Source organism: Chiloscyllium punctatum, chromosome 17 (assembly GCF_047496795.1).
Source record: "Chiloscyllium punctatum isolate Juve2018m chromosome 17, sChiPun1.3, whole genome shotgun sequence".
Taxonomy (NCBI): Eukaryota; Metazoa; Chordata; class Chondrichthyes; order Orectolobiformes; family Hemiscylliidae; genus Chiloscyllium; species Chiloscyllium punctatum.
Genome location: NC_092755.1, coordinates 66,757,382 through 66,764,751, shown reverse-complemented (window position 1 = coordinate 66,764,751; position 7,370 = coordinate 66,757,382). Strand labels below are relative to the sequence as shown.

Below are 7,370 nucleotides of genomic sequence, written 5' to 3'. Positions count from 1 at the left end.
AAAAAAATGTAGTAATTCTTTCCACAACACTTGGATTTTAATAAGTCCTTTTCCCATTCCAATCCACAATCGAAATCACAGAAAAAGACTTCAGATATTGTTTATCCAGAACATCTGCAAACTCTTGTTGGACATGCCTTTAATATCACAAGCTTAATAAGTTGTAATGCTCCTTCCACTGAGAGCAGTAACTGTAACCATTATTTCACCAGTTTTGAGCTTCCTACCCCTGACTGACATATCCATTATGGATGTCCAATCTCTACACATTCATGTCCTACTATGACACAGTAAGATCTCTGCTCCTATCTTCAACCCAAGTCCAAATTGTCCACAACTACAACCACACTCCTCTGTCTGACTGAGCTTGATCTCACATTGAACAATTTCTCCTTTAAAATTTTCATTCTTCCAAATAAAGATTATTGCAACAGGTACGTACATGGGCCCTTAGTTATATATGTATTTTTAAAAGGGATATGGAACATTCCTTATCCTATTTCTACTTGACCCCCTTCCCATAACTCTTGTATTCAATTGGTTTCACTTGCTCTCATCCAGAACTAAATTAAATCAAGCAAGTTTTCTTGATCACCTAACTCATTTCTGATTCTTCCCTCTCTTGACTCCTCTTTCTCTAATTCTGGGGCAAGGCTGCGCCTAACATTCATTTCCAGCCCACCAATTCCCACAACTACCTTGATTTTACTTCCTCACACCTTACTTAGATTAGATTAGATTAGATTAGATTAGATTACTTACAGTGTGGAAACAGGCCCTTCGGCCCAACAAGTCCACACTGCCCCGCCGAAGCGTAACCCACCCATACCCCTACATCTACATCTACCCCTTACCTAACACTACGGGCAATTTAGCATGGCCAATTCACCTGATCTGCACATCTTTGGACTGTGGGAGGAAACCGGAGCACCCGGAGGAAGCCCACACAGACACGGGGAGAACGTGCAAACTCCACACAGTCAGTCGCCTGAGGTGGGAAAGAAGAACGGGTAGCCTATAAACTCCCTGAAAGTAGCGTCCCTGACCGGGAATAGAACCCGGGCCGCGGCGGTGAGAGCGCCAAATCCTAACCACTAGACCACCAGGGAGATAGCTTCCAGATGAAGCCTCACCAAATATAGAGGTCATGATAATCCCATAAGATGCAATGGTTAAGGAAAAGTCAGAATACCCGACTGAAGACCACCTATAAACAGATACTCTATTCAGAGCTCTGCCAGTGAGTCTGTTTCATATAGGGACCAAGGAAATATTTCAAAGCCACAATGAAGGTTTTTTTCTCCAGTCAACAGACCAACCAGAGAGAAAGGAGAGAAAGGTCACGAAGACAGGAGGAAAAAATAATTGCCAAAAGCCAAGATTTCATCATCATCTCTATTGGCCAACAATCAATGTCTTCACTTCAGGAGAGCCTTGTAGGTTTTAGAGTCTTAGAATTTAAACTCAAATCTAAAGACTGTTTTATTTTCCCCATTTGAGTCTTTAACTATTAAGGCAACAGGAGACACTGTCATGCATTGAGTCAGGAAATGCCCACTAATGCACAGCTACAATTTCACAGACATATTACAGCTCTTTCTTTCTGCTTCAGCTCAGGGTGTAGGTTAACACCTTGGTCTCTCAGGCATTTAGTCTTTCTCCAATGCCTCAGGGCTTTGCACTCCCAATTGGATGTAAACATTTCATGCACGTTGGTTGTGGAAAGCCATTGTTTATTAGCTCTTTCCAAGCTTCAACCCACAGCATGATCAATTACATCATTGCATTCTGATTGGCCTAGCCTAAGCAAGGCTCACTGCAAATTAGTTTAAGCAGCATTTGATCAATCTCTAATTGGGATGACAGACATTGATGGAGGTTACTTCACGCTATCTCCTGACTCGGTCCTTAAGTTGTCAATGACTGAATCCATTCTCCTAATTAAATTTTATTATTGTAACCTTGCTAAGATAAAAGGATAATTTGAAATGTTTTACTTCACTTTGCTGAAAAAAGAAGGCATTTGCAGTCAGGACTCAAAGATTTATATCCTTGAGCTCATGAGTCAATCCTTGTTTAATTTGCTGGAGTTTCCATTCAATCAAACACTTAATTATCACTGAGTATTTGTTGTTTTTGGTTTGACTTCTGCTATTTTCAAATGCTTGGAAACTGTTAATGTTACCCTTTCCAATTTAAAAGAAAAATTAATATAGAAGATCAGAAAGTACTTACATCTATAGGTTGGTGTACAGGGTATGTTAAAGTCTAAAGGATTTTACTGTAATAATCTTTTCAAAGTTAATTCTAATAAGTAAGTTATATTTAGTCAATTCCTGAACTCGTAAATAAGTTAAAACATACCAGTACAAGAACACAACTAAGGTCATGATTTCTTGATAAGGGCTAACAAGCTGAGAGTATACTACCTCTGTTTTAATCATCTATGGATGCCTGGATCTAAACTAAACAGTACCCCTCATCCTTGCAGCTGTAACTCTAAAACATTAGGTCATTGTCTTCACTCTGTTCACAATCCAAATGATTTCCACAAGCAGAGTCACATGGCATTAAAGATCTGCATTGGCTATCATTCAGCAGAGTAAAATATTAGATTGATCAATTAATATACTTTGCGTGATTACAACAAACTAAGTCAATCATGGCATGTTAGTTTCCTATTAATCCTACAAGACTGTAAGACTAGGTTTGGATTCATCAGCCATTGACAAACCTACAGTCAATACAGATATTACACTTAAAGCCAACCAGTTTGATTTGTGCAAGTTGAGTGAATGGACAAATGCATGGCAGGTGAAATGTAAGTTGGATGGCTGGGAGATCATCCACTTTGACAGCAAAAATAGGACAGGAAATTATTATCTGAATGTCGATTGGGAAAGGGGAATGAGCAGCAAGGGTTATACACCTGTCACTGAAAGTAAGCATGCAGGCAGTGAAGAAAATAAATGATGTTCTGCTCTTAATGGCAAAAGAATTTGAGAATAGGAGCTAGGGTGTCTTGCTTCAATTATAATGAGACCACATCTGGAGTACTGAGTGCAGTGTTGGCCTCTTTATCTGAGGAAGGATGTTCTGGCTTTAGAGGGAGTACAACATTGGTTTGGTGGATTGGTTCCTGGGATGGCAAGACTGACAGATGAAGAGAAACTGGATCAGTTAGAATTACATTCACGAGCGTTTAGACAAAAACGTGGGGAGCTCATTGAAACCGATAAAATTCTAATAGGACGAGACAGGGAATATGCAGGAAGGATGCTCTTCGTGACTTGCGAGTCCAGAACTAGGGATCACCATCAAAGGATTTGGGTTAGGATATTTAGGACTGAGATGAGGAGAAATATCATCAGCCATAGAGTGAATTCTCTGCTACAGGAAGCAATTGAGGCCAAAACATTGAATGTTTTCAAGAAGGATTTAGATATATTTCTGAGGGTTAAAGAGATCAAATGGTATTGGCAAAAGCAGGAACAGGGTACTATGCAGGATGAGCAGCCATGATCATATTGAATGGCAGGGCAGACTCAAAGGACCCAAGGACTACTCCTGTTCCTACTTTGTTTCTGTGTTTCAATCACAAGAAAAATTCATTCTCGGCACAGTCGTGAGTGGGTGGGTGCTTGAGTTGCTACGTCAGTATTTAGTGGTCATGGTGGAACAAAAATATTTTCTCCTGATTATATTGTGATGTTAAAAACTCCTAACAGGTCTCCAAACCCTTTCTGTTCCACATACAATGAACTGCCAGAAATGTGAACTCACCATCAATATAACAGATTCAAACTCCATATTTCACATTAAGTCTAGCTTAATAGAAAATGTTACCTGACACTGTAAAATCAGAAAAGCCAGTCAACACACACAATGGGTTGTACAGAACCAGAGCATAGAACATTACAGTGCAGTACAGGCCCTTCGGCCCTTGATATTGTGCCAACGTGTGAAACTAATCTGAAGCCATCTAACCTACATTATTCCATTATCATCCATATGTTTATCCAATGACCATTGAAATGCCCTTAATGTTGGTGAGTCCTTTATTGTTGCAGGCAGAACCTTTCACGACCTTACTATTCTCTGAGTAAAGAAACTACTTCTGACATCTGTCCTATATCTACCACCCCTCAATATAAAGCTATGTCCCCTTGTGCTAGCCATCACCATCCAAGGAAAATGGCTCTTACTGTCCACCCTATCTAATCCTCTGATCATCTTGTATGCCTCTATTAAGTCACCTCTTAACCTTCCTCTCTCTAATGAAAATAGCCTCAAGTCCCTCAGCCTTTCCTCATAAGACCTTCTGTCCATAACAGGCACCATCCAGTAAATCTCCTCTGCACCTTTCCAATACTTCCACATCCTTCCTATAATGCGGTGACCAGATCTGTACGTGATACTCCAAGTACGGCCACACCAAAGTCTTGTCCAGCTGCAACATGACCTGAAGACTCTGAAACTCAATCCCTCTACCAATAAAACTGAACACACCGTACTCCTTCTTAACAACCCTATCAACCTGGGAAGCAACTTTCAGAGACCTATGTACATAGACACCGAGATCTCTCTGCTCATCTACGCTACCAAGAATCTTACCATTAGCCCAGTACTCTGTATTTCTGTTACTCCTTCAAAAGTGATTCAGCTCATACTTTTCCGCATTAAACTCCATTTGCCACCTCTCAGCCCAGTTCTGCAGCTTATCAATGTCCCTCTCTAATCTGCAACATCCTTCATCACTGTCCACAACTCCACTGACTTCAGTGTCATCCACAAATTTACTAACCCATCCTTCTACTCCAGGTGGAGCTCAAGGATGAAATTTCCCATCAACCACCACCCCCTGTCTTCTTTCAGCTAGCCAATTTCTGATCCAAACTGTTAAATCACCCTCAATCCCATGCCTCTATATTTTCTGCAGTAGGCTACCATAGGGAACCTTATCAAGTGCTTTACTGAAATCCATATACACCACATCAACTGCTTTACCCTCATCTACCTGTTTGGTCACCTTCTCAAAGAATTCAATAAGAATAGAATATATATCATAACAAATTTTGGGGAGCGGGCGTAGAGGTATGGAATTTTACAGTCCACTGCAATCATTCGGCCCATTGTGTCACAGTCAGCATTTTAAAAGAGAAAGCTGATTAATCATAATTCTCTGAACCTTTCTTATGGGCCGTCAAAGTTTGCCTTTTCAAACATATATCCAATTGCACTTCTGAAAGTTACTTGTGAATCTATTCTCACCAGACTATTTTCTGACACCATCTTTACAATTATAACAGCTTGCTTTACTAAAAGAATACCTTTGTTTCTTATTTCTACTTCTTTTGCCAATCATTTCAAATCTACATCCTCAAATGACCAACTCTCCCACCAATGGAAACAATTGCTGCAGGCCCTTTTCAAAGGCTGGAAAGTGCTGTTCAAGATTATCAGATCAGCCACGATCTCATTAAATGGTGGAAGACATCTCGATGGGCTGAATGTCCCACTTCTACACCTATGCCTCATTGATCTAACTGTACTGTCCTATTTTATTTCATTTTAAAAACAATTTAACAAAATGAATTAGACAAGCAGAATTTAAACTACACAGAATCGAAATTTCAGAGACCAGTTCAAAACCATCTGAAAAAATGGTTTTTCACTTGGTTCTATAAAATTGGATTTTTAAAGTTTTAAATAAAACTTAAAAATTCTATTGAGTGCGTGGCCCTCAATAAGATTCATGCTTTTGCAAGGGACTCCTTTTAACCTCCTCATGAAACATTCACTATACTTAAGAAGGAGTGGACATCTGTCTAGCATTGTTTGATAACAATAGGTATGTGTCTCAAAAGCAGGAAGTATAAAATTTGAGTTTTTAATTTGTCTCCATTATACAACTTGAACGAAATTGGTGTCCTGTAAAATAGTAGCCTTCACAATCCAAATTTACAAAATTATTTTAATAAATTATTGTTTTTTTAATAAATCCCTTAATAAAGTCCATTGTTGAGTTTACTGAAGTCTGCTTCTGTAGAACGGGAAAATTATAATTAAATCACAAGAATTAGAGGCAAAGGCCATCTCCATCCAATGTTCTAAATTAATCACTCTGCCACTTACCTTTGATCTGTCACTCAATACTTGTCAGCATCTTTCTGTGCTTAGTGCTTTTTTTCTCTGTCTGACATCAGAGGAAGTTGATAATGAAAACTAGTTCCAGCCTAATTAGACACAGAGCTATTAAGACACTGGTGCTGTTGTTTGTATTCATCCTTCCTTTTCTGAGCATTTTTAAACACAATTCCACGTAGCACCATTGCAGAGCATGGCAGTAGTTCAAAGCTAATACCACAGTAAATGCTCCAGGTGTCCATTGTTTCACAACCTTTGCACCCGAGGTACTGAAAACAACATTGCTTAATTTCTTTCTTTCCAGAATAGTGATTCTTAATGCTGTGTACCTCTAGCTTGGACAAAGGCATCAATGCTTGGCAGAAACCTTTATTGAAGCTTCAGTAAGTTTTTCTCTGTGGAGCTGATTGTTAGAATTTGTAAGGTGTGTCAATGAAGTCTTGTTGAGTTGCTCAAGTTCATCTTGAAGATGATGCACACTATTGCCAATGGGTACTGGAGAAGAAGGCAGTGTGCTGATGTTGTGCTGATCAAGCAGGCTACTTTGCCATGGATGGTATTGAGCTTTTCAAGTGCTTTTAAAGCAGCACCCATCTCAGGAAGCGGAAAGTGGACAGTATTCCATAACACTCGTGATTAGTAACTAGATGGTGAACAGGTTTTCAGAGTCAGTTACACTCACTGAAGAACTTCCAACATCTGACCTGCTCTTATAGCCATGGTATTTGTATGGTTTTTCCAGTTAAGTTTCTGTTTAACATTAATGCCAAAGATGTTGATGATGGGCTTTTTGCAGTGCTAATGCCTTTGACTGTCAAGGGGAGGTAGTTAGCTTCTCTTTTGTTGGAGATGATAATTGCCCTGTAATTTTGCATCATGAATGCTGTCTGTCATTTATCAGCCCAAGCCTGAGGGTTGTCCATGTGTTACTGCATATGAACATGGATTACTTCAGTATCTGAGGAACTGCACATAGTATTGAATACTGCACAATCAACAGTAATCATTCCCACTTCTGATCTTTTGACGGAAAGAAGAGCAGCTGAAGATGGTTGGGTCCAGGACAATATTCTGACAAACTGCTGCCATGATGTCCTGGGAGTGAGATGATTGACCCCCAACAATCACAACCATTTTCCACCACGTTAGGTATGTTTCCAACTAACGTTTCCCTCTTGCTTCTCATTGATTTCAATTTTGTTAGGATTCCTTGATGCTATACT

General features: G+C 39.5%; 1 non-coding gene across 1 annotated transcript; it reads right to left on the bottom strand.

Moving 5' to 3' along the window:
* Positions 1 to 1,037: 1,037 nt before the first annotated feature.
* On the bottom strand, positions 1,038 to 1,109 carry trnae-cuc (transfer RNA glutamic acid (anticodon CUC)). Its single transcript has one exon. It is a non-coding gene; the product is annotated as a tRNA-Glu (tRNA).
* Between the last annotated feature and the right edge of the window lie 6,261 nt (positions 1,110 to 7,370).